The 25,490-nt window shown below is 37.7% G+C and overlaps 1 protein-coding gene across 5 annotated transcripts in view; it reads left to right on the top strand.

The window, feature by feature from the left end:
• Positions 1-25,490, top strand: part of B3GALT1 (beta-1,3-galactosyltransferase 1) — a 175,142-nt gene that overhangs the window by 132,762 nt on the left and 16,890 nt on the right. Inside the window, exon 5 of one of the 5 annotated variants that reach the window (XR_001331271.2) lies at positions 7,355-7,539. The exons of the other annotated variants lie outside the window; for them this stretch is intronic. The gene's annotated coding sequence lies outside the window, so the exon portion shown is untranslated. Of the gene's footprint in view, positions 1-7,354; positions 7,540-25,490 lie in introns of those variants that run through there. 5 annotated transcript variants of the gene reach the window in all.

The following is a 25,490-nucleotide window of genomic DNA, read 5'->3' on the forward strand; positions in this document are numbered from 1 at the left end:
AAGCTAGCACAAAACAGTCTAACAGAACTTGGATCTTTAGTTCATTCATTACATAATGAACTTAATCCATCTGTACATGGAAAAGGCACAAGACCATAACTTATGAATATTCATGACAGGTATGACATGAACCTTAATCATAGTGTTCTCAATGCCTCCTACTATGTAAGCCCAAAGCTGAAGTCTAAAGTGTAAGTATTGTGGACAGTGCAAGACAATGATCCTGAAACACAAAAATAAATTGCATTTAGATTAATACCTACCCACTTACAGAACAATCTTGATGAAAAAGATATATCCTCCCCTAGAGTATCAACAAATGCTCCAGGAAATTGAAAAGTGTCTACTTTAAAAAAAAATTTTAAAAATTGATAATTCCATTTTAATTCTTGGTGCATCTAGTGTAATTCTGAATGCACAGCATATCTACAGCGTATCTGGATGAAATAACCAAAGGGCAGAACAATGACAAACTCACAGAGCTGCCCACACAGAACCCTGCTTCAAACTCCCACCCGGGCAGCAAACCTTGTACAGTAGCCAAGGATGGGCATTACCACTCACCAATTATGCCCCTCAGTTTCAATCTCCATTTAATTAATAATTAAGTAATATGCTGTGCACAAACATTGCTCATTCCCAGTTTGCTGTAAGAATTATGTTGTTTCAACTACTATTCAAACAACTGAAGCTACCAAGTACTTCAGACCCCATGAGCCCTGCTTGCTATTACATGGAAATGGCTTAAGCACATATCCCAGGTCTAATAATTCTGAAGAAGAAAACACAATATGACTATTAGTTTTGAAGGGACTGACTATAACTATAGAATTAAAATTACATCAGGGCATGATAGAAAAGGAAGGAAAACATTTCCCACTACGGTGACTGAACATGCTGAAGGTGGTGCTGAAACATTTTCATGAGCAGTGAGATTAGGAATGGGGAGCATTGAACATCTTTCATCTGTCTTGACGCGCCTAATTACCCTGACATAAAAATTTTTGTTTGCTATTTTCTAATTTAAAACTTGCAACACTACTTCATGTCTCCATAGCACCAAAATTCCTGGTTTGCACTGACAGATTATTAATTGTTTAGAAAGGTGTTAGAAACTTCATGGTCTGCACAGGCTCCTTGACCCAAAAAGTTGACTTAACATCACACAAGCCACTAATAGAATTCTGACTCAGAACAAAAGTATTGATTAAAAACATTTGATAACATTGTGGCTAACCATAATGTAAATATGTCCTACCTCAGGATAGCTTTTGGCAGATATGTGGTCATGTTTACTAGAAAGGTTTCATTTTTTCGCATTTAGGTATATTTCTATTTTTGCAAACAGACTAGGAAAAGAGGTGATGGGAATTTCTTTTTAAATCTAAAAGAACATAAACCAACTAGAATTGTTGCAGAATACATTCAGAAGAATGCCATCTGCAAGTCATTTAAATGCACACTAGTCAATACCTGCAATGATACAATCATCTTTTCACTTCAGAACTATGTCAGTATTAGGTCTCATTTTATTGCACATGTATGCAGTTAAAAACATCAGGTTTTGTACACATTATTAGAGGAAAGGTCTTTTCATTCCATATGTACTATCAAGGAATTAATTTGAAAGCTCTGTTTGTCTAAAGAGGCCACCCGGAGCCTTATATTGTCATTATAATGACAGAGCACATCTATTGTATCTCTAGCTACATGTTAGTGCATAAGTAGGTCATGCAAATCAGTGCTTCCAAGATCAAACTTTACCTGCTGCATGAGAGGATTATGTCAGTCGAGGTGCTAAGAATCAGACATTATACATCTATTCTATAAAAATGTAAACCACACCAAACTTCAACTTTCTGTGTGCATTTAAGGAGCAACATAGCATTCAGAAGAATTAAACAATAAAGCGAAAGGAACAAGACAAGTGACTGGATGTTTAGTCTACCCAATGGGCTGTAATTTCTGTGTATTTCCTACTTTGATCAGTCATCAAGTTTGTCTAAATGCACACAGATTAGAAATTTCGTTACTCAAAAATCTGCACCACTGAACCACAAAGGCATACGCTTCTCTCTCAAAGAATGCAGAGGCTATTTGAAAAAGACTATTAGCAAACTCAACAAACATCACAAAGGCATGGCAAGTTTACAAGGTAGCTGGTCAATATCTAACTCCATATTACAGGATGGACTGTAATTCAAAGGTCTAGATAAAAGGATGGAGGAGGCACTAGTGTCTAGTGACTGGTTAATAGTATTATCTTTCTATTATACCCAATCTGAATATATACCCATATATCTTTATTCATAATGAATACAAAATATTTTTAAACTTAGTTTGGCATTTTCCTAGTGCAAATATTTCAGCAGTGATTCAGCATTCCCCATATTTGTCACCTCTGTTGTTTTCTACAGAACAACTGATGGACACTATCCTCAGAATCTCAGTAATCCTATTATTAAAAAAGCTGTAGCAATCATATATTCCTAGTATTTTATAATCCCATTCAGGTATATAACTGCTGATTATTTTACTGTAATGGAATTATGGAGTGACAGATAGTTTTACAGATAATAAGAATTAATAATCGCTGAATAAGATTTGCAGCACATTCAGACTTTGTATTTAGTAATGCTTAGCCTAAAAATAATCAACAAAATATTAATCCATACTTAAATGTCATTGGGAGTTTCAGAAAGGTCTCTGAATAGCAAAAGCACAATCTGCCTTTTGTACCTGAAATCGCAGGCAGGGTTGGAAAAAAATAACACCAGAGCGTATTTTTCATCTTCCTGTGAAAGCATCAGCACATTTAAAACATCACTCATAACAGTAAATCAAAATCTCAGCAATGCTTGTTGAAACTGGCTTTTAAGATAGAGAGTGAACAAAAAGGCCTTTTAGAATAAGTTTTAGAGAATATATAAATTGTCTGAACACTGCCACGGACAATATGTTTTAACAGCATATATCCAACAGCCTAGTATAGATACTTGCTGTTCTGCGAGCCTGCCAAAGAGATCCATCCTGAAATTATGAGGGGAGGAAAACGCAAGAGAAAATGGGTAACAACAAATAACTTATATACATCTCTAGCTATTCTAAAGCATTTCATTCAGCATCCATCATCATAAAATCAGTGTTCCTGACCCATCTTCATTTTAATAGAGAAATACTTTTTTAAAAAAGACTGGAATTCCCTATTGACAAACAGTACAGTAATACATATAAGATTTATCCTACTGTGCAATTTTCCCAAGGAGCTTCTGAGAATTATTAATGACATAAACATCATGAACAACTGAATGATGTAAGACCACCCAAGTTCTGTAGATAGAGAAGAGCAGAGGCCATAAACCAAATCAGCAGGAAACCTTACAGCACAATTAATATCTCCTAAAATATATTCCTGTTTTAGCTTCTAGGAAATGTTTCACTGGAAGATAATATTTATTAAAGCAGCAGCTACCTCTGTTTTTCAGATTATTCTTTCTGATAGACACCGGCAACTCTGGTTACCAAGGGTTCCGTTTATTTTTTAACAAAGACCTTTCATGAGACCAGCTTGAGCAGCACCTATCTGGATTCTTTTTAAATAAAGCTGTGTCTGCCCTGAGAAAGCCTGGTATGGGTATATGCTAACAACAGGGTTTTGGTTCAGTCACTAAGAGAAAATCTTCAATTCCTAACAGCAGCAGGCCATGACGCTACTTGAGATGCTCAGCCCAGAGCACACAAACCCAGCATGGGGCTGGCAGATAACTCCGCTTTAATGGCTCTCACAAGTTGGTCTCTTCTGTTCCTACTCCACACCTCTGCTGCAGAGGTTCCTACTCACTTATGTTCCTACTCACACCACAAACTGCAGCAGCCAAGCAAGGAAGCAGCTCCTGAGGGCAAAGGCAGCCCCAGTCCAGCAGGACGCTGTAGCCAGCAGCACGGCCACACCCACAGCCGGGCCTGCTCTCCACCATTGCTCTCTGTCCTGGCCCAACAGCTCGTCCTGCACATCAGCCTGGGAATTAAGTTTGGTCCAGAAGCCTACTTTTGCTTTTCCAAAGTGAAATGCATTAGAGCAACCCTAAATCCAGGCTTGTCTCTAATGTCACATGAGATCACCGTGCACACCTGGCCAGTTAAAACTCTTGCACTCTGCAGAGACATTTATGGGTATGAAAAACGTGAAAAGGATTTTGTCACGTCATCTAAGACCGGGGAGCTCTTAATTTTTACTTTCAGGACTATTTATTTCTTTTATATTTAGAATAGAAAGGATCAGATGAATATCTTAACTTGGAAGGGCTCAAACAGAACAGATATGACATCTGCAGCTTTCCTGTAGTGCAGCATCTCCTATGTGACCATGACCACCACTGAGAAGCACTGAATTCAGTGAATGAGCCTGATGGTGGCAATTTGGGATGCCACACTGCACAGCAATACACTGAGGCTTTTTTTATTTTTGGTAGCTGACAATAGCCCTTTATGGAATCTACCTGTGGGTCAAAGGCAGGACTGCAATTAAAGCTGAGACTGAAGAATCCTCCAAGGTTCTTGGAAAAGAAGAATTTATTTAAGAAATCTTAAAATTTATTTTGATGCATTGTGTAACAGAAACCAGCTTGCCTCTCACAGTACCTAAACATTTAGGACTCTCTTCTTCCTTGTTTTCCTTGGCTTTTTTGATGGACTTTTACTTTTTAATTTTTGTCTTTAAAATTAAACATTTCCAGGAAAAACGGCATGTCAAATTCTAAACTTCTACTTCCTTTAACATACTACTTCTAGTACTGTAACCTCTGTTTTTCCTACTAGACCTGATCTACACAATTCTTTTCACACTTTCTAGTAGTCAGTGGCTGCAGTTCTCAAAGACTGCACTGTAAATCTCTGCAACAGAAGGAAAGGCACTGCCAGCAAAAACCATACAAGAATACTGAAGTGTTACTTAACAATAACATTAGTTTCTGGACAGATGTGAAAGAGCTTACTTTCATATTAGTCCATGTAAGCCTACATAACCTCCTAACAATCTGGAATCTAAAGGACATGCTTTGTGCATCACTGCATACTCGTTTGACAAAAGGTTTGATAACATGCTTTGGTTTGCTATGGCTGACTGAAATTCTAAAGAAACTATGTGCTGCAACAAGCTCACAGAAATGTACAATTTATGGTGAGATTTGAAAAATGCTCTGTATTTTTCTGAGAGCTTTTATACCACAGGGGATATTGTAGTGAATATGAGTGGTAAAATGCCTGCTGATTTTAATAAAATCTAAGTCATACAAACAATGGCTGCATTGAATCTCCAGCCCTTATGAGGTACCAGCCCCTCCAGGCACTGCCATTTCCCAGTATTCTCTGCACTTCAGTTGTAAGAGTCCCATAAAATGAAATGTTTATATTTTATTTTTCATAAATTATGCTTTTGCCAGTCCAGCTACTCAAGTCTACATTAATTCAGCTCTGATTTTATGTAGCAGATGGTCCAATGGGAGTGAGTTCTCAGTCTGACTAATGTCTCTCCTTAAACTAAAGGTTCATTTATAACTGTTTACAACGTTTATAACACACCCTTTAGATGCCGGGCAGACTGAATAGAAGCACACCTTTCTAAAGAAGTGGTAAAACATCTCAATAAATGAAAAATTACTGTGAACTTCCAGGGAATAGCACACATTTTCCATTTGTTCAAACAACTACTGTTGGTATTTATAGAAACTACCTTGACATTAAGATTTCTCAAGGATGATCCCATCCAGTTTAGCAGAAGGATGTGCACTTTATGCAGAGCTTGGAATCTGACCCTAAGTTACAACAAAGCTGAAATTGACCAGATCTTCACAATTTAACAGAACAATTACAAGTTGCAATATTAATAATAATAAAGTTTACAATATTATTAATAATAATAATAAAATATTACAATCACATTAGTTTCTACAAAGACCAAAAACCAAAATGCTAGGAAAATCACAGGCATCGCTATGCTATCTCTGCATCTCTTATTCTCCCTGACTAGCATAAGTAATATGAATTACAAAATACCTGGCTGAATGCAGCAATATTTCCTTTTTGCCATGACCATCCATTGTTAAAGCTGAATATAAAATATTTCATTACTTTAACACTTACTTTAGGCTTCAAAAACCAGTGCATTTAAAATAAACTTCTGGTGAAAGCTTTATTCCATGTCTCAGCAGTAACAAAGTCTATTACAATAACATGCATGAGATCTAGAGGTTCAGCAGAAAGATGATTCTATCTTTTATATCCACAGCAGGGAGATAGATATTTCCTCTCCTGTCAGAATTATTTATTCAATAAATGGAGAAAATATAAATTCTAAAATGCATTGATATTTTTTTTCCCCTGCATCTCAAGAAACAGCAGAAATCTTAGGAAATTAAGGAAATTAACTTCACCATAGATATTACAGCACCAGGCATTTTGGAACAATGAACTGAATCTCTTGAACAAAGAATATTGCAAAACCTCCCATACTTTGGATGGTTAAATCAAGAAGTCTGTCCTCTCTCTTATGACTTTGTGCTTCTTTCCCCATCTTTTGTTTTAATCCCTCCTCCTTTTACAGAGAAGTTTATTAATTTTTCTGTATAGACTAGGATTCACGTCGTTTATAGCCAAAGGCAATCTACTTTTTGTACATTAATGAGCAGAAAAAAAATATTTACTGGGAATTTTAAAAGTTGAAGTTTAAGCAGAATGGGTTTGAAAGAATGAAGTACCAGTTATAAAGAAGGAAAAAGGGTTAAAAAAAAAAAAAAGGTCATTCTCTGTATTATGCTTTTTCATAAGCCATAGTGAACAGTACAAGCCAACAGAATAGGGTCTATCTATAAGGACTGGCAATCTTATCCATGAATTCAGAGCCAAAATTTTTGGTTTTCATTTCTATCTGACACCTTACCTGAATCACTTTCTCAACCTCTTGAGTATATTTCCCTAAATTATAACAGGAAGAGTGGAAGAACTAAATCTTACATTTTCCCTAGAAGTTTGGTGGTCTTAATTTCAGAAAATGCAATTGCAGCAGAAAAGGAACAGAAAAGGAAAATGAAGCTTAGTCTCTGACAGCTTTATAGAGCCAGGGGTACTGTGGTAACTTATACTGACACTGAATACTTTCAGGAGGTTCTCATTCACTGTAAATTTTTGCAGCAATACTGTAAAACAGCAGTGTCAGGAGAGGTCACAGTAACTACATGCTCTCTAATGAAGTTTTGTTTCATGGTATAAACCCAGAAAATCTAGCAAAGAAAACCTCACATAAAAGACTACGATCACTAACTCTCACATGTGTTACCTTCTGAATTGTATTTTTTAGAAAAAGAGACTTTGACAGCATCAGGAAAAATGACACTGTAGTGAAACCCATAACACAGACTGCAAGCAGATGTCATGACAAGATGCAAACAGAGCCTTACAACAAAGCAAAGTGACCACAAACGGTGACAGCTTGTGAGGAACAACCAAGCATCACTAAGAATAAAGAACAATGAAAGCATGAAATTGTTCTATTTTCTTATCCAAATTTCTCAACTTCTTCATTCAAAGCCCCTTCTAATAAGCTAGTAATTAGAAACATTTTAATTATACAAATCTAGGATGAAGGCAACCGTGATAATAAAAATCACAAGGCCATGCTTAGATGACATAGGTTCTATTACCATGGGATGTATTTACTTGCTGATTTTAAACAGAGCTCTTTTCGCATTACCCTAAACCAATGTGGATTTAAGATCTCCATAATCATATTTAGCAAGGCACTGTGTGCAAAGCAATAAAAGCAGTTATTCAGTAGGGTTTACAAAGCATACAGGGTCACATCTGGTTGACTTTTTTTTTATTTGGTGTTTAGGTCAATTTTTCAGACCTACATGTAAGTATATTTAAATGCACATTCTCTACATTGTTTGAAAGGCCAGCATATGTCCTCTATTTTCTCCTCTCTATGTGTATATATGTGTCTCATTATCTATGCCCAGTGTTTCTGTGAGGATAAACAGATGTGTGAATTCAGTTATCTTCCATCAGCTGGATTTATTCTTGGTCATCAAAGAAGAGGTTTCTAATCCCTACAACTTCTTCCTTTATCATTTATTATTATATGCAGGCAATGAACATCCGTGTTTAGATACTGAGCTTAGGCATCATCCTGTAAATTATAAATACATTCCGGGGAGCTGTTATAAGGAAATCAGAAAGGTGTATTACCCAATAAAGTGAGCTCATAAAACCATACACTTTAGTCACTTCAAAGAAATTAATGTATTTCCCCAGACTCCTTTTGTAAAATCCCAATCATCCAAATAAATGACCTGTGAAATAAGCTTCTATCTAAATTAGTCTATAACCTTCATCTTTCCCCCACCAAAATCTCTCAAGTCTTTAACACGACCACATTCCTTTCATAAGGTAATCTAAGTTTCATAGATTCACTCCTCAAGGAACATATCACAAAGGAACAGTACTATTTCCCCCCTATTTACTTTAGGTTTAGGAAAAACTTTACAGGAATGTCGCACCATTAGACTGTGGAGAACTGGTTACCATTGCAAAATGCTGCAGTCTGATACTGCGAGCATCCTCTCAAAAGCATGCTTCTCCTACCCAATGTGTAACTACTGAGTTGGCTTATCCTCAGACTTAACAGAAGCTACGAAACTGCAGTCAACATCCATAATAACCTGTATCACTAAAAGGCCCTGGTGTACAGCATTCAGTGTGGAAAACAAGAAGTGGAAGAAAGCACCGCTTTACACTAGTTCTCGTATGTCATTTCTTTATGACACCACATATCGTTATTCCAGATATGCAATTAACTAGTCACAAAAAACTCTTCTGTAGTTTACAAGGAGAGGAACCTACACAGTGCTGGAATATGCAACTGAAATAGGAGCATTTTGATTTTGCACCACAAACTTAAGTCACTTGCTAATTGTATTCTTACATTTGGACATCAGATTTTAATCTCATGCCTCATTGCTCAGGAAACAGTTGCATTTGTTCTTGGCTTCCTAATTGTGATCTATATATCTGATAGTATAACAGTCATTCTTTCAGACTCACCTGATGCTTCAGATTTTTCCATTTGAAGTGGGGCCTGAGGACATGAAAGGTGTTTTGAAAAGTAGGATGTCGGTGATCATTGTGTCCCATGGCTCCATGTGAGATGGTAACAGGCCTCTTAAGGCATTAGTCAAGTGCAAATCCCACTCCCATCTGAAGCTGGGATTCTTTGATGATTTTTATCATTTATCAAATTAATCTGATTTTTACCCTCCCTTCCTCTGTCCAGTCCTTGTCCTCAGCCCTGGGCAGCTCTGCAAGAAGGGCAAGACAGCAGTGCCATATAACCTGTATTTTGGTAAATCCCTCATCACAGACTTTCATTCAGAGATTATTTTTTTTATATAGGAATGCAATTTGAAAATATAAACCTTCATATCTCCTCCATAAATACACAAGAGTTTCTTTAATGGGGCAACAAAAAATGTTATCAGCTGAAGTCTGGTCTTGTAACTCCTACAGGATTTACAGGATTAAATTCAGCATCTTTTTAAAGTCTCACGACCATATAATTCTTCACTTTTAAGCCTCTTTTTCACCATCTTTTGGTCCCAGAAGCTCCTTCAAACCATGCAAATACATTTTTGAAGCCTGGATTAGGTCTCCCATGTTTAATAAGAAGTCTACTTAAATTATTTTTCAGCTTTGTTATAAATGAACATTGCGAAGTCTTCCAAGGAACTGAACATATCTCTATTCTATTCAAACAAATCCACTCCAATATTAACATTTTAAGGATTTATGTTATATTACCAATACACATATTGAACATCCAGTGTTTGTCCCACAGCAGCAAAGCAAAACATAATCTTTTGGATCTTTTGGTATATCCCCTGCTGTATTGCAAGTCAGAATCATACTTCAGATCCCTCATTCTGTTTCGCATAACATTATCCATAACACTCTCACCATTTGTTTTTCAGTATTATTACAGTCAGGCCTTATTCAAATCTACAGTCAACCTATCTCACACCACAACTTCTCTCCCTGCAGAAAGGGCTGAATAACTCAAAGGACCCAGAACCTTCATTCCCAAACTTGTATCACAAATTTGGAAACAATTTCACAAAGTGACTTACTTTATAAACCCCTATAATTTGATTTAACCCTGTGAGATAGGGCTCACGCTATGCTGCTGACCAAGCAAGACCACTTGTGCCCCAGCATTTGGCTGGGTCCCCAAGAAGGGGCCAGCATCTTCCTCCTCCCCGACAGTGGCATGGGAGGCCCCAGAGAGGTGACAGGAGATGGGCAGAGCTCCAGCAGATGGGCAGGCAGGGCCTCACCTCTCACCCCATCCTCCCTGAGGAGGATGCAGAGGTTGCTCTGTCCCAGCCAACAGCTGAGCTTTCACTGAGAGCATCTCCACACTGAGGAGACACCTGAATTCAAAGCAACACCATCAAGACTAAAATACTTCCTTCCCCCTATCCCCATCTCTGTATGTGTGCTTTGCCACCAGCCTTTCAAATTATCCCAAAATTTGCTTCCAAATTCACTTTTTGACAGCCACGCCACTCATATTTCGTATTTTGTCAGAATGGAACCACAACATTAAATTATTTCTAGTTAATGCCACATTCTAGTTCTAGTTTTATGTCCAGTTCTGTAGAAGAGCTCTTACACCCTAATCAATGTGGTTTAATAGGATTTTATTTTTAATTCATTAATATATCTTATTTGCTTTTATAAACAATGTCCATTTTTTTCTGCCTACAGGATCTATATTCTGAGACTTAAATATTTGATTGTAGTATTATTGAAAAAACAAATTTATAAACATTTAAAGACTGGTTAAAAAAGAAGAATACACCTCACAGTTCTGGACTACTATAACGGCTGTACAGCTATACGTCTTCTCTCTGTCTCTCTAAAAATTGATTTTTAGAGCTTTGCCATGAGCCTTTGCAGTGCTTAAGACAAATGGATTGTATTATTGGATCCAGCCCTCAGGAATCATACTTCAAAATAAATCAAAACCAGAACCATTCTTTCCTGAAGGCCCACTAAAAACTTGTGTGGAAAAATAATTAACAGCTTCACAAAAACAAAATAAGTTTTATGTGACTAGAGCAATGTATAGAACACTAATAGCATGTTTATAATGACTAAATAGAAAATGCAGATAACAGAAAAATATTAATAATCCTCATGTACAAGGACAGTCATCTCCAAGCAGGAAAAAATAACTAATAAATTATTGTGCAAAGCTGTCATTTTTATGTAGCTGTCAACTGCTTCAGTTTAATTTTTTTCAAGGTCTGGAAAATGAGGTCAAGATCAGTTTCTGCCAATTAATTCATAGAAAACTGTTTTAAAAATCACAGACTTTCTGAAAAAGAAGAATTTCCTGCGGGATCATTAATATCCTAGTTAGGGAAAAAAAAAATCAATTTCAAAGTTCAAAATAAAGGGTCACATCACTCAGCCATAGCAAACCATCAGTATTTATATACTCACAGAGAGCTCTATAGGTACATAGACATATAAGTATGTTATATAAGCAATTACCCATAGGTTTTGTGACTTAAATTGTCCCACACAATGTGTGGATAATTAATATGAACAGCTAATCCTTTACTGTTATAGCTGTGCAACCCACAAGCTGGAATCAGTGTAGCTGCTGCTTCCCTCCCTTGCATTTCTGATCTAGTGCTGTGCAAAGCACTCCTCACCTCTCTGAGCCCCAGGCTGCCGGGGCTTCCCTGCAGCTACACCACCCCTGGGTGGGCTCTGGCCCCCCCTCTTGGCGAACACAGAAGCCGTTTGCACCCATTTGTTCCAGGTGCCTGTTGTCCTCCCACGAGATCAGTAGTGGAGACTATAACTCAGCATACATAACCACCCTGCTCACCTGCCACAGCCCATGACCAACACTAGATGTTTACAAGCATCTGCAAGAGCTGCCATCAGTTTCTGCTTGCCAGGAGACTCCTACTGGGGGCTTGAACCTGAACATTTGTGGAAAAAGATATAAACATTAGTATGGGAAGGAGAGACATAAAAAGCTTTAATATTTGGTATTATGGGCATAGTAACTGATTTTAGATTTTTGCTTATATTATCAACAATACTCCAGGTTGCTCTTAGTGTACAAAGAATATATTGTTCAGTTTCCTCAGCAACATGCAGCTGAAAGAATGCAAGAGCATTCCCTGAAAACTGTAACTTTAAACCATGATTTCCTCAATCTCTATTGTATAGGAAGATGTGACTGGTTTTATTGTTGTTGCTTCACCTGTCCTCACCAATTCATATTCATTTCAACTAAAAATTGCCAACAAATCAGTTCTGGATCCTGACTTTACCTATCTGCCTGCCCGATTTGGCAGCTAAGTAGAGGGATCAGCTAGAAGAGCCAGTGAGAGATTCTGGCGTCATTTAGTACAGTTTCCTAAGAAAACTGCTCTTCATGGAAAGTATAACTAAAGTGGTTTGGCCTGTCTATCAGCTTGGGAATTAATATGGCCTTAGAGCATACAAAGTTTGGCCCTCCACAGCTTAAGCTATTCACATTTACCTCTAAATTTAGTTTTAACTTCAACCTCTGAGGGTTATGATATTTTTAAGCTGTGTTAGATCAGATTTCCTATCTCTGATGTAAGTGACATTCTGTTTTCATCCAAACAGAGGTCCCTGAGGTCCTCTTGACCCAATCAATTAGAGAACTTATTTTTCTTGTGGCTAAGCTACAAGAAAAAGCTACATTTTCCTTTCATGCATTTAACCAGCCTACCTTTAGTCTCTATGAAGTGAAAAATAGAGCCATAGCTTGGGGCATTTATTTGTTCTACAAATTTTTTAAAGGAACTAAGTTGCCCATATAAAACTATAGTTCCCTAGCATGCATTCAGAAGGCTCCACACAGCTTCTGAGAGTGCAGCAGAAAGCAACTGGACCCAAAGGATGCTGTGTTCCACTTTCACACAATGCAGAACTGGGTCAATGCTACCCACCCAGCCAGTCCCTGCGAGGTCCTGCACTGTGGTGTTAATAGTGGTTACTTACCTAGAGGTGAGTCAGTGCAGTTGATCTGTCCAGTTTTCTCTATGCACAATATTCACTACTGCAGAAATATTACACTGATATTTAGAACTAGATTTCTTTTTTCTACATAAAGTTAAACACATAAAGAAAAGCAGATAATCATGCCTTTCTACTGAGAATCAACATTAATCCCTGTAACTTTTGACACATCACCAATTCATCTTCATATCTCAGTTCAGTTTACCATAAGCTGTACCTTAAACCACACTCTCCAGATTTCTGGATCTACATAAAATCCTTGTTGCACGACTCCCCTCACTTGCTATCCCTCACACATGCTCCAGAGTATTACCTGTCCCATCATACCAAGCACTGCTTCTCAGAGGCTGTCTAAGCCTTCCTCACTTGATCATCAGGACATTGACCTCACTGTCCCCACAGAGGATGCAGCATCTATCCCACTAATCTGAAAATTCAGCAGCGGCCCAAGAACCAGCTCTGGCCTAGGACAGACAAGTGTTGTAGTGTGTTTAAGAAACCAGCCTGTTCTCTGCAGTGCCTGATAAATCACAAATGCTGCTAGTGCTCTGTACTTCTAGATAAAAAAAAACTAGTAGATATCCTACAATCTGGTCTTTAAAACTTCCATGTCAGTGATTTTTCACACTTAGATTGGGTGTTAGAACCTGAGGATATAATCTTCCATTTTATTCAATGTGTCACAGCAGAAAATACCATAGTATGAACAGGAAAAGCTGAGACAGGAAACAGCCAAGTCTCAGTTGCACATCTGATGCACATGAGCATGTACTGACTTGTGCAAATCACAACCCCTCTTCATTCAGATTTAAAATAATGATGATTCACCATCATAATGAAGATAAAGTCACTGTTCTGGTATTTTATTATGAAATGTTGTTAATTTCAATACATATCTGTGCTCAAAAAGAAACGATCTTACAAAAATAATTTTATTCCCTTCAATTATTTTTTTTTAAAAAATGTTTCTGGTAAAGAGTGAGTCCAACATGTTTATTTTAGTCACAAGACAAAAGCTGCTTTCCTCTTTTGTAAGAAGGAATACCAGATCTCAATTTCTGTAATGAGCTGTAATGAGGTGGTGAAAATGCAATGAAGAAACAGGACCAAAATTCAACACTAGTCACTCCAATTTTCCTGAGCACTCAACTTTCCTGAGCACTCAAAGTTTCCTGTTTCAGATCAATGGATAAATTATATTTAAATTTTATTGTGACTTTCACTATGTTCCCAGAAGCATTCACAGCTGTAATTTGCCATTTTAGTCTAAATGAAAGGAGTACATTTTGCTCTCACTGATCCACATAACCTCATTGATTTCAGTGAAACATGGAGCATGAGAACGAGTCAAGTCTAAGTGCAATTACAGTATGTTTACAGAATGCTGTATGTGCTATTTACAATGTGATGACATTCTGGAGTGAGAGGTAAAGCTGACCCTGCTACATTAGAACAAGAAGATAATTTCATCAAAGGAGAAGCTGTAACACATGATGTGTTACTGAGTTCTGCTTTAATGTTTTTCATTTGTTAGCATTTTAATTTGGTACTGATCTAAACTATCAAGTTCACAAAAATATTAACACTACCATTATGCTATGCTGCAAGGTTAAAAGATGGCTACAGCACATTAAGGTTCTCCTGTTTAATTTAAATCAGGGACTGGAAAAGGAAATCTTATGACATTTTTTGGAAATATTTTCTGTGTAGAGAGAACACATAAAGGCATGCTATATAATTAACCAATAAAACAGTGTTTCAAGTTAGAATATTCATTCAAATATTGTAAGAATATCATTCAAACATTAGAATACTAAATAATGAATACAATTGCTTGTTGCAACTCCAGTGACTGGATATAACTGCTCCAAGCTCTTCAGACAATTTTTAGAGGTTGAATTTTCACATCCCCACACCCACATTCTGAAGAGCAGCCACCTCACTCCTCTTCACCCAGCCCTCTGCCCTGTTCTGTCTCAACAGCTTATCATGGGTCACATGCATCCCACAGCATTCATGATACAATGGCTTCATAACATCACCCAGAATTCACAAGTTACATCTTTACAAAGTCCCCAACTGCCAGACAATAGTGTAAATGTATAAAAATACCCACATAGGCATTTTGCATTATAGCTCAACAACAGAAAATTACAGTAATTATAAATAATGAAGTCTCTGTCAGCCTTCAGTGATGGGAAAACTGGAAGACACTTAAAGGGAACATCCCTCTGCCTTCCCCACACAGACATCTATTTACTGGTGCTTCCAAACACGTGAGGAGAAGCAAGGAAGTAGCTGATCCACCCACCATGTCTCTCAGACACTGCAGGGTGAAGATCCCTTTGGGAATCAAACTGTAAGAGGGACTCAAAGCAAACACAACTTCTGCCCTGGGAGCCAACAGCAGTGATGTAGAGGGCAGCTGCAGACCTGACAGCTCCTGCTGCTTCAGCATGCACAAGGCAAGTCATGTAACTGGGGATCTGCAGCTTTGGGGGATGTGTCCTTTGCCTATCCTACATCACTGATGCAAATCCTCATGGAGATTGGATTACTTTGTTCTCTTCTCTTCTCCGTGCTTTCTATTAAACCATGTTTGCAAAGGATTAAAAACAGCTCCAGTAAGGCTCCAAAGATAATGTGAAACAAACATTCAAAGTGCTTTAGATAACATATGCAGAATTTAAACCCATTTTCCTTAGACAGAATTGGGAGGAATAAATTAGGTCACAGTAAGGACAAGTCAGCTTGCAGTCACAACCTCAAACTGGCTAAACCAAAACAGTATTTTGCTGGCAAACGTTAAGCTTTCCCTGTCCATCATTTGTGCTGGAGCCACATGGTTGTGGCTGGCCACAAAGTAGAAACAGAAGTCCAGATCTGTCTGAGAAACACTAAACAGATGCCACAGCTTCCACGAGTCTCCAATTTTGCAGCACAGTTTTATATCCTAAAAGCAATGACACTTTTTTCCTGGCAAGTTAGAAAGTAAAAACAAGTAACTATACAGCCATATCCTTTAACTCTATTCTGCAAAATTACCTGGCCCTGAAGAGGAAGATTTTAAAAATATGAAAACTTTAAAAACATGAGAAGTTACATCTCAAGCCTGGATTTAAATAATGTATGCTGAAATGTCATTGTTTCTCTATCAGAAGGTTTAAAAAAGCCAAACACCCAGTGGCTTAGTGGACTGGGATGTTTGGTGAGGACTGGGCACTGAATTTTGCTCCAGCATAGATCTGATTGGTTTGAGGTATAAAAACAGGTTGTAACTTGTTAATGTGGGTCTTTATTTTCCAATTTTGGAAAAATAAATATTGTTCTATCCCCATTTGACAAAGATAGCAAACATCACCAGCACAATTGTGGGAAGATGTAGAATAGCTTGGCACTGCTCTACCCAAATTCTTGACCAAATTTTAAAAAGTGATCCAGAAGACTGTTGGAGGAGGAAATATGTGTCAATTCAACCAGTACAGCAAATGCACGATAAATTACGTTTTCTGATGTTTTCCCAGACAAGCTTTCAAATCCTGAAGTGATTGGATGTAATCTGTGCCTGGAATAACAACATGAGTATCCTCATGTGTATTTCACAAAACTGAAAGGTTTAAACAGCACAGCTACCCACAGAATTTGTACTACCTCATTTGGCAATCTGTGTGCAGATTTGTCACTTGTTCAGCTGTCCCTAATAGGGTCATTTCTATAGCAGACCTATTGTGGCTTATGCTTCAGGATGATATGAAGTTTGCAATAGCACTCAAAACATTCCACATTATAAAATCACTGTGCAGTGATTCACTTGCTATGTGAGATGATTGGATAGTGTGCTCTGAAAACCTCAATTTTGCTTCTGTTGATATGCCTTGGCTCTCAAAGTGCTTAACCTCATTTCTAGGATGGAAAATGTTATCAGGTCTGTCATTAATGTTCTGGAGAGGATAGAACTTCTTTTGTCTTTAATCATCACCATAAAGTTCACAGAATTGTTTGTTTCAAACTAGCTTAAATTTGAGATTCTAATCCAAAACATGATGACAGCAATGTCAGCACTCTGTTTAGACATTACAGGGATACCTGAAAGCTAGGGAACATTGAGTAAATGTCCTATTACACCTGTCCTATGTGGCAAATCAGTCACACATAGCAATTAAAACCACTCAGTCAGACTTTTAGCTGGCAACTTCTCCCCTTGATCCCCTGGCAGCAGCAGAACTTTCAGTGCTTAATTTCACATGGCTGGATAAGCAAAAGTCTAATACAGAGGGAACTTTTAGATCAAAATAGAAAATTTGAAATAAAATGCTTTACAGTAAGTACTGGAGATATACTTGCATTTAAAGCATTTATGAAGAATTATTTCAACTATTTATGTCCTGTACTGCCTGCCGGCATCTTATTAAACCAGATCCTATTAAGTTATATCCCCAAACTTAAAAGCCTACAGCACAATGAAAAAAACCAAAGCCCAGCAAAGCAAATTACTTCAAACTATAAGTAGAGAGGGAAATATGCAAAGTAGAAGGATAATGGAAACTAATTAGTGTATTTTCTAAGTAAGCCTAAGTTTGTAGAGAGAGGTAGCACTGTTTGTGAGATGATATTACATAGCAGACAAAAGAACAGATGTTATTTTAGGTATGCAACACTAGTGAGGCCTGAAAAAGAAGCCACAGACTTCAGCCTAAGGGCAGCTTGCAAACAAATCTCCACGTTTAAATTAATTATAGCAATCATTTATTAAAATTGAAAGAAAAAGCACCTTTGGAGAAGAACGTAGTATTAGCAAAAAATGGAGATGATTAGGTCCTGTGGGATAAGCCTTGACAGACAACCAATTAATTTTTATCCTTGGAACACTGAGGGTGTCCTACACAGAAAACTTCAATGTATCATTAAAAAGTATCTTTTAAACACATGATTTGTACCCAAGAGTATTGAGAAATTTCTTTTCCAAACTCTTCTTATATGAAATTATGATGTTAGATGAAGCTGTATTCTCACATGCTCTTCTGTAAGAACTTTCAACAGTAGCAAGAACCAGAATGTTGTTAGAAGGCAGGGAGAGGGATCTCTGGAAAAATTATTTCACTGTATGACCTACTGGAAGGAGAAATTACAGTTTAAACACACTCAGCATCTAGTTAATTTGACTACTGTTTTATACCAATGTAATAGTCAAATACGTTATGTTTTTGATAATGGACTTGCTTGAAACAGATTGGGCCAGAATACAGATATTTATACATCACAGTCAACCGAGAGTTTATCTCAGGTTTTGTTTTAATGAAGATTTTCAAGGAACTTTTAAAATTAAGTAATCCCTGAGACACAAATATTCATTTCCTTTGATACAGAGATTTTTTTTTCCCCTCTCTATTTCTTTTCTCTTAAAAAAAAAAAAAAAGAATCAACAGATTTTTGGAACAAAAATAAACTGGACAGTAGGTCTGCCACAATAAAGGACTGGAACAGAAGATACAGCAAAGCAAAAGTATAACCATGAGCCTCCTGAAAATGTCAATGTCTCATACTAGTCACAGAAGCAAAGTTCATGATGATTTCAGTGAGAGCTGTGTCTAATAAGGATAATGCGACTTTAACTGTCTCTGAATAAGAAAGGCCCCTACTTTTAAATAATTGCTGGATATCAGAGCATTTAAGAGCAAAATGAGGTATTCTGATGTTTTAAAAGAATTCTAAATTTGAAACTGTATCCATCAACTTAAGCAATGTTCTGTTCATTTTATCTCCAAACTCTCTTATCAAGAAACCAAACAAAAGACAGTTTTGGTCAGAACTGCCCAATTAAATTTATTTTAAATTTTTTAAATATAAATCTTCGTAAACTACATTAAATTTCCAAGTTTTATTAATATTCCTTTTGGAAAAGTGGAGGAAAAATCACTCCCAGAAAAATAACTTTTCCAAGAGAAACGTAAAATAAGTGATGACAAGACCTTCATTCTCATTACAATGACTCTCATCCTCCTTGAATGCTTCCTGAGCTTACCACTACTAAGGAATATATTAGGAGTCTTTAATTTTAAGTGTCTGGATATAGCAATAAAAAGCCTGTCTTCCTCAATTCAATTTGGAAAAATACTAATAGAAATTATAGTAATTGTGTTTATATTAAAATGCTTGAGAACATTAGAAACTTGATCTGGGCACAGCCCAGTTCCTATCTGCCATTTTCTCTTAAGTTTAGCTCCTGTGACAACAAAAGAAGGCAGCATCCTGTCCCTAAAAAAGGTGTTATGGAAGCAATAAGCAGATATGCTGGACATGGACAAGGCTTAGGGTGGTGAAGGGATAGTGGTGATAATGAGAATGCTAAAAGTAGCAACAGAAATAAATGCCCAGTCATTTGGGACATTTGTGAGACAGCCACCACTTCTTTCAGTATTTACTAGACATAATAAAGTATACAGAGAATAAAAAATTCCCATCTGGTATTTAAAATTCCAGAAGCTCTTTAAATGTTATCACATGATAAAATAGGAAAAGCCAGACGCTACATTTATAAAGTCAATATCCTGCATCTTCTCAAAATCCAAGAGATGACTAAATCTAGTCAGTTTGCTTTGGATAATTAATCAGTTAAACAGTTAACCTTTACCAGAGAAATAAAGCCGTGCATGGCATGAGATACAAACAGCCATTCATTGCCCAGGCCAATTATGGACATCAGAGACAGAAAACCAGCCAACACCAGGACTTCTAAATCATCCTTGGAAAATTAGCCTTTCCTCAGAACACATTCTGGATTTTTCATGTTTGGAATCTACAGCTGTAGCTGCTCATCAGCAGTTAACTAGGCTGCCATGGGGAAAGACAGGGTTCATAGTAAACAACTTTATTTTTTCCAACTGTATCTATCAAACAAATCTAGGCTCTATTCAAAATACTTTAAAAAAAAAACAAACAAAAAACAGACAACCCAGAGGAATAAAAACATACTAGAAACACAATATGGAGCCATTTCAGAAGTATTTAATACTGTCTTGAGCATCCTTCAGGAAGGAGACTAAGCAACAAAAAGCTTGCAAATGTCACAAGACCCATCCCACTAGAGATGAAAGAGAGATGACAGCAACAACAGTAGTACAAGAAGCTTGACACTCATTTATAAATTTAGAAAACAAAATTGTAACTGGAAGCTGTATGTGCACATAAACTGGAGCAGAGAGAATGAAAGAGCAGCAAAAACAAAGAACCTCTCCTCAAGTGACAGCTGACAACAAGGTTTGTGTAAATGCTATTGACACTGGGAGGCCCAGGCAGACTGCAATAACCTCACAAAAGTAAGAGGAAAGACAACCACAATCTTGGCCAAAACCCCTCTCTTAAGCACCGAGAAAGCACTGCACTCCAAGCTGCATGCAAGCTGTGACTTCAGGTGACTTCAGCAATAGATGCTGAACCTGGGCTGGGGGTTTGCTCCCTGAAGGTCTTTTCTTGTGCACTGGGTAAGATACAAAATACAACATTGTTCAGAAAAACCCTCAGGCAAAGTCTTTGCTGTAACAGAAAACTCCAGATGACATTGTCAAGTATCTGCTGCGAACCAAACAAGTCTTCCCAAATGCGATGCCTATAATTAAATGCACCATTTAGACAGAAAGTAAAGCAGCAAAAAGAGATGCAGGCTCACTTTTAGCTGGCTGAGACTATTTCTGCAATCACCTTGTTCTTAGTCATCAGGTCATTAAATTGCTTAATAGCCAGTGGACATGAAGAAAAAGCTTCCATCAAGCAGGAGAGCAGGAAGTGTATTATTAGGCTGCATACAATCACAATTATATAAACACCGTATGAGACCTCTTCTACCACATGTTGCCCTTGAAAGTTTTGGATCATTTCAGAGCATGAAAAAACACTGAAAAATGTGTTTCATTTAATAGACTCTCCTGGGTATTTTGTAGAAAGATACAGAATTGGATTCCCAGGCCTTAACACAGATGTGCTGGGATGCTGCCTCAGAACCAATATGAGAGGTAAAACCATGAGACACTGGCTCTGGACCTCCTTCTGAACTCACCCCCACTGCCAGCTGTGGGCAGGGCAGTCCAGGTGGGCACTCTTGGACCAGCCCCTAAAGCACCCCAGGGTCTCCAGCCTCCATCTCTTTCAGACCAAGTAACAACTGGGTCGGTGAGACGACCATGTGTAAAGCATTGTTTTGGGACTGAAAAACCTTCTACTGCAGAGTTGTAGCACCAAATTCACCACTGCTCTGGTAAAGGAGCTATCCTGGTTTGTAGCTTATCAGACAAGAGGAGCACTGCCAACAGGAAAAAGCCAGGACCAAGCATTCACAGCTCCTATTAAGTTCAATTGCAGCAACATTGCTGAATTTTGTATAAACCTTGTAACAAAGGGACAGTAACTACGCTAATCAGAAATATTTTCCCTAGGCAAGAAGAAATGATTGAAATAACACACCGCAGCAGGCTGTTACAGTTCTGTGGTCCTGACAATGCTGTATTGAAACAAAAAATAAGTCCTTAAAAAATTCTTTCATACCCTGGCATTTAATCTCAAATGTCAAATGTCAAAATGTCAAATGTAAGGCTATGTCAAAATGAGTTTAATGGGCTCTGTGGGCACTCAAGATCAACTGGCAAACAAAGAAAGGCAGAATTTAAATGGCCCACTACATTTCTTTTCTGTGTCTATCACTTAAAGTTATGGCTAAACAATTTCTAAAATATACTGCAAAAAGAACTGCACAGAGCAAGTTTGAAAAAGCTTAAAGGAGATCCACCAACAGAGGTGATATAATTGGTTTGGTACCTATTTTTCAGATTGGTTTCCTATGAGCACTGTAAAATGCTTAATCCATGCTGCAGAAGACTGCTCAGTCCCTCTGAAGGGCAGTCTGTAAGCAGCAGGTGCCTAGGGGCACTGTTATTTGATAGGAGTCTAATTTATGAATGGCATTCAAGGATACAGATGTCAGCTGTATAAGACAACTCCCTGCAATCTCTCTCTCCCTCCAGAACTTGAGATGCTAGAGCATGCTGAAATTTGAGGCCTTCTTCAGTGTCTCTAGAGGTATACAGAAAAAGAGCCTTAGAATACGTAATCTTTTATACAGACACGGAATACTGTGCTGCAGTATAAAGTCTCTGGCTTTGTGATACTAAGCAGATGTTTTTGTCTGCCATTTCATTTTATCTACAGGGGTGGCTGACAAATGACCTACCTCTCAATCTAATATATCTACCTGAAGAAAATAGCAATGTTATTCTTGCCACTGCTGGTTTCATCATTTCTCAAATTAAAAGATGTTATGCCTAAACTTTTTGTTATTGGAGCAAGGCAACCGATTTTTCATGTATGATACTATCTGATGGCTTTTCTTCCATATGTTCTAGTTATAGATATAATTTACAGATTATTTCCCGCTAGCAGGATAATAATTTGTTATTGCTTGAGGAAGAAAATATTTTGGTGGTCCAAATACAGTGTACTGGGAACCTAAAGAGTGATTGTAGATTTTGTCCATTGTCATATCACTATGACACTAAAAATCTCATCCATGCTTCTTCCAAACAGCCTAAATTGGAAAGCAAGCTTTCTCATACTTAGCTTGTCAAGTCACTTTTAAAAACTGATCTTGGTTTCTGGAGAACTTTTTCCTATGTTTTATAACTCATAGTAAAGCAATCTTCTTACATGTGTTTTTCATACATGCTGTCATTCTGAAATCTTTACAAATATGTTATTCAATACCAACCCTGCCCTCTCCAGCTACAAGGGAGAGACTGCTGGTAGTAGTTTATTAAAATGGCAGCATATTGCCATATTAAAATTGCTTTTATTATCATAACTGCCCGTGCACTTATTTTATGTCACCATCACTTTGGGTATACTGGATTGCTGTAAGGTCAAGTGAACACCTAGAACAAGAATGGTTTGTGTAAAATAAAGTTACACCTAAAGGATGACGGGGCAGATTGACTTCCTCGACTGTTTTGGTCACTAACCCTATCTAGACTTGAAGTTTTCTCAAGTACAGTGACTTCATAGTGCATATTACTCTCAGGGGGTAGCTTTGTTCCTAGATGTGTGTAATCCCCCTCAAACACCTGACAGCCAGAAGGAAGATCATTCTGCCATTGTGTTACCCAGTGAAGGTGCAATTAATATCGGGTTTATTTTGAAAAAGCATGTCAACAGAAGGAAGATGTATGCATCCATCTGGAGAAAAACAGCCCACCCTTTAGTAAAAAATCCTCATCTTTAGCTCTATTTATTATTATAACTTCATTGAAGTGCAAGAAATTTTTTAAAATTTAAAAAATCTCAACCTGTTTAAAACCACAACCATAAAGGCACATAATTTGTGACATCAAGTAACTTCTTGCTTTTACTTTAGATGTGTATAGAGCAAAATCACAGGCACTATTATTTTTAGCTGACCTGAGGGATCTAGCAATTTAGGTTTGAGATACAGATTTTTAAAAAGGATTAGCTGCATATTGGCTCTTACCTTCCTAGCAGTGGACAATTTAATCAACATTTGGAGAGGAAACGTACCAAATTGTGTCGCTCTCAAAACATTTGGACTAAACTTGTTAATAGGCTTGGCCCAATGACAAAGGTTTGACCCCACATGCAAGAAGTAAAGGAACCTGATGAGTAAGTGATTGATATGCTACCCTTCAGAACTGCAGCTTGGGATTGCATTTTGCCACAATATTGTACAACCCTTGGCAAGCAACCAGCAGTCTATCCCTCATTACACCATCTGGAGGGGAAAAAAAAAACAACAGCAAAAAAGCCTCGGCATACACTCTGTTTTGGCAAAGGCATGTGTGGGAGAATAGCCTACCTGAGCCAAGATGTCTTTGGCTTCTAAGAAGAATCTGGCTGATTCAGAGGATTATGACAGCCTCTCACTATGTTTTCATTTTCTGTCAAAATCAGAAAATCACATCAATCTTCAAAATAGCAGCACATTCTCAAATGCTATTCTATTCATGCCCCTTAAAGCTGCTAAATGCATGATCAGATTTCCTGTTAAAATCTAATTAGGTTTCCAGTTTAAATTCAGAGTGGTCTCACAAGAGTTAAAGGATCCAAGGGATCACTTGGTGCTGTGAAAACAAAAAAAATTTAGAAGGAGAGTATTTTTCTTAATTCTCAACAAGTCCTTGAATTGTTTTCCAAAACTTTCCAGTAATCACTGACATTTAAACCTAAATACTTAATAGGCAAGCAAAAGCTTTTTGTTTTTTTTACTTGTTTGCAATTGATGCAAGAGGAGGAAAGGAACTGTGTACTTGGTCCTACTCTTGTATAAGGAAATCCTGGGCTATTGCTACATTTCCCAATGGAATAAGGGGGGCCCCTCAGCTCTTTATCACTCATTTAAGGCAGGAGTGTGGTCATGAAAACAGGTCTGCCCCATTTTGCCTTATTCTCTTTTTTCAAGCTAAGGATGGCCCTTGGCTGTGCTGATCCAGGTTTTTGTGTGACCATGAGGCACATCTGACCAGGGAACTGATCAGACTAAAAATCATCATAAAGTATTAATGAATGCATGGATATTTTTGTGGCAGTGCTGGCTTACAGACACTGAGTCTAGTTTCCCAGATGCAAAGAAATGTCTTCCAGCTTGATCTCACATAGTATTTTTCTCAGTTCCTGAAGTGCTTTTCTCCAAAGACAAGGCACGAATAGTTGAGAAGGAGCAAGATGAGCCCCTTTCTCCTGCTGTCACTCTTCCTGTTAAGGAGGGGACCATTGATCCCCCTTGCCCACCAAGCGGTTCCTGAGTTCTGGGAGGGTCATGTCCTGGCTGGAGGTGAGAGGCTGCCCCAAGGACAGGCAGCCTTGGTCCTGCCATGTGTCCAGCAGCATCCGCCACTGCTCCCCTGTCTGCTGCAAGAGGCATGTATAACAAGGGGCTGAGAGGGAAATGACCTGGAATAACGGCTAGAAAAAGTACAAAATTATTTGACTTAATCTCAAAAACTTGCTATATGGAATTTAATTAGTCCAGCCAGTGCACAGGAGGAGGAATTGAAACGGAATTTTTTACCCAGCATATTTTTCAGAGAATGAATTAATGCCTTGCTGAAAAGGTGATTTGCAGTTGGCATTTCAGGCAGCCTTACTGCCTGGCTTTGGAATTATTTGCATTGTTGTTCACACAAAAGGAAAATAAACTCAACCACTTGACTTCCTTTTCCGTGAAATATATGTCCAAGATCACAGCTCAGAAAGGAAAGTAAATGGCAGATGGCAGCATCTTTGCAAAGTACACTCTGAGCTATACAGACAGGGAGAAAGAACACAAAGGAAGTTTCAAAGAAAAACACGAAGGAAGAGTGAGAAAGAAT

This window comes from Pseudopodoces humilis, chromosome 8, assembly GCF_049639895.1.
Source record: "Pseudopodoces humilis isolate 2021_Gansu_Grassland_sample_001 chromosome 8, ASM4963989v1, whole genome shotgun sequence".
NCBI lineage: Eukaryota > Metazoa > Chordata > Aves > Passeriformes > Paridae > Pseudopodoces > Pseudopodoces humilis.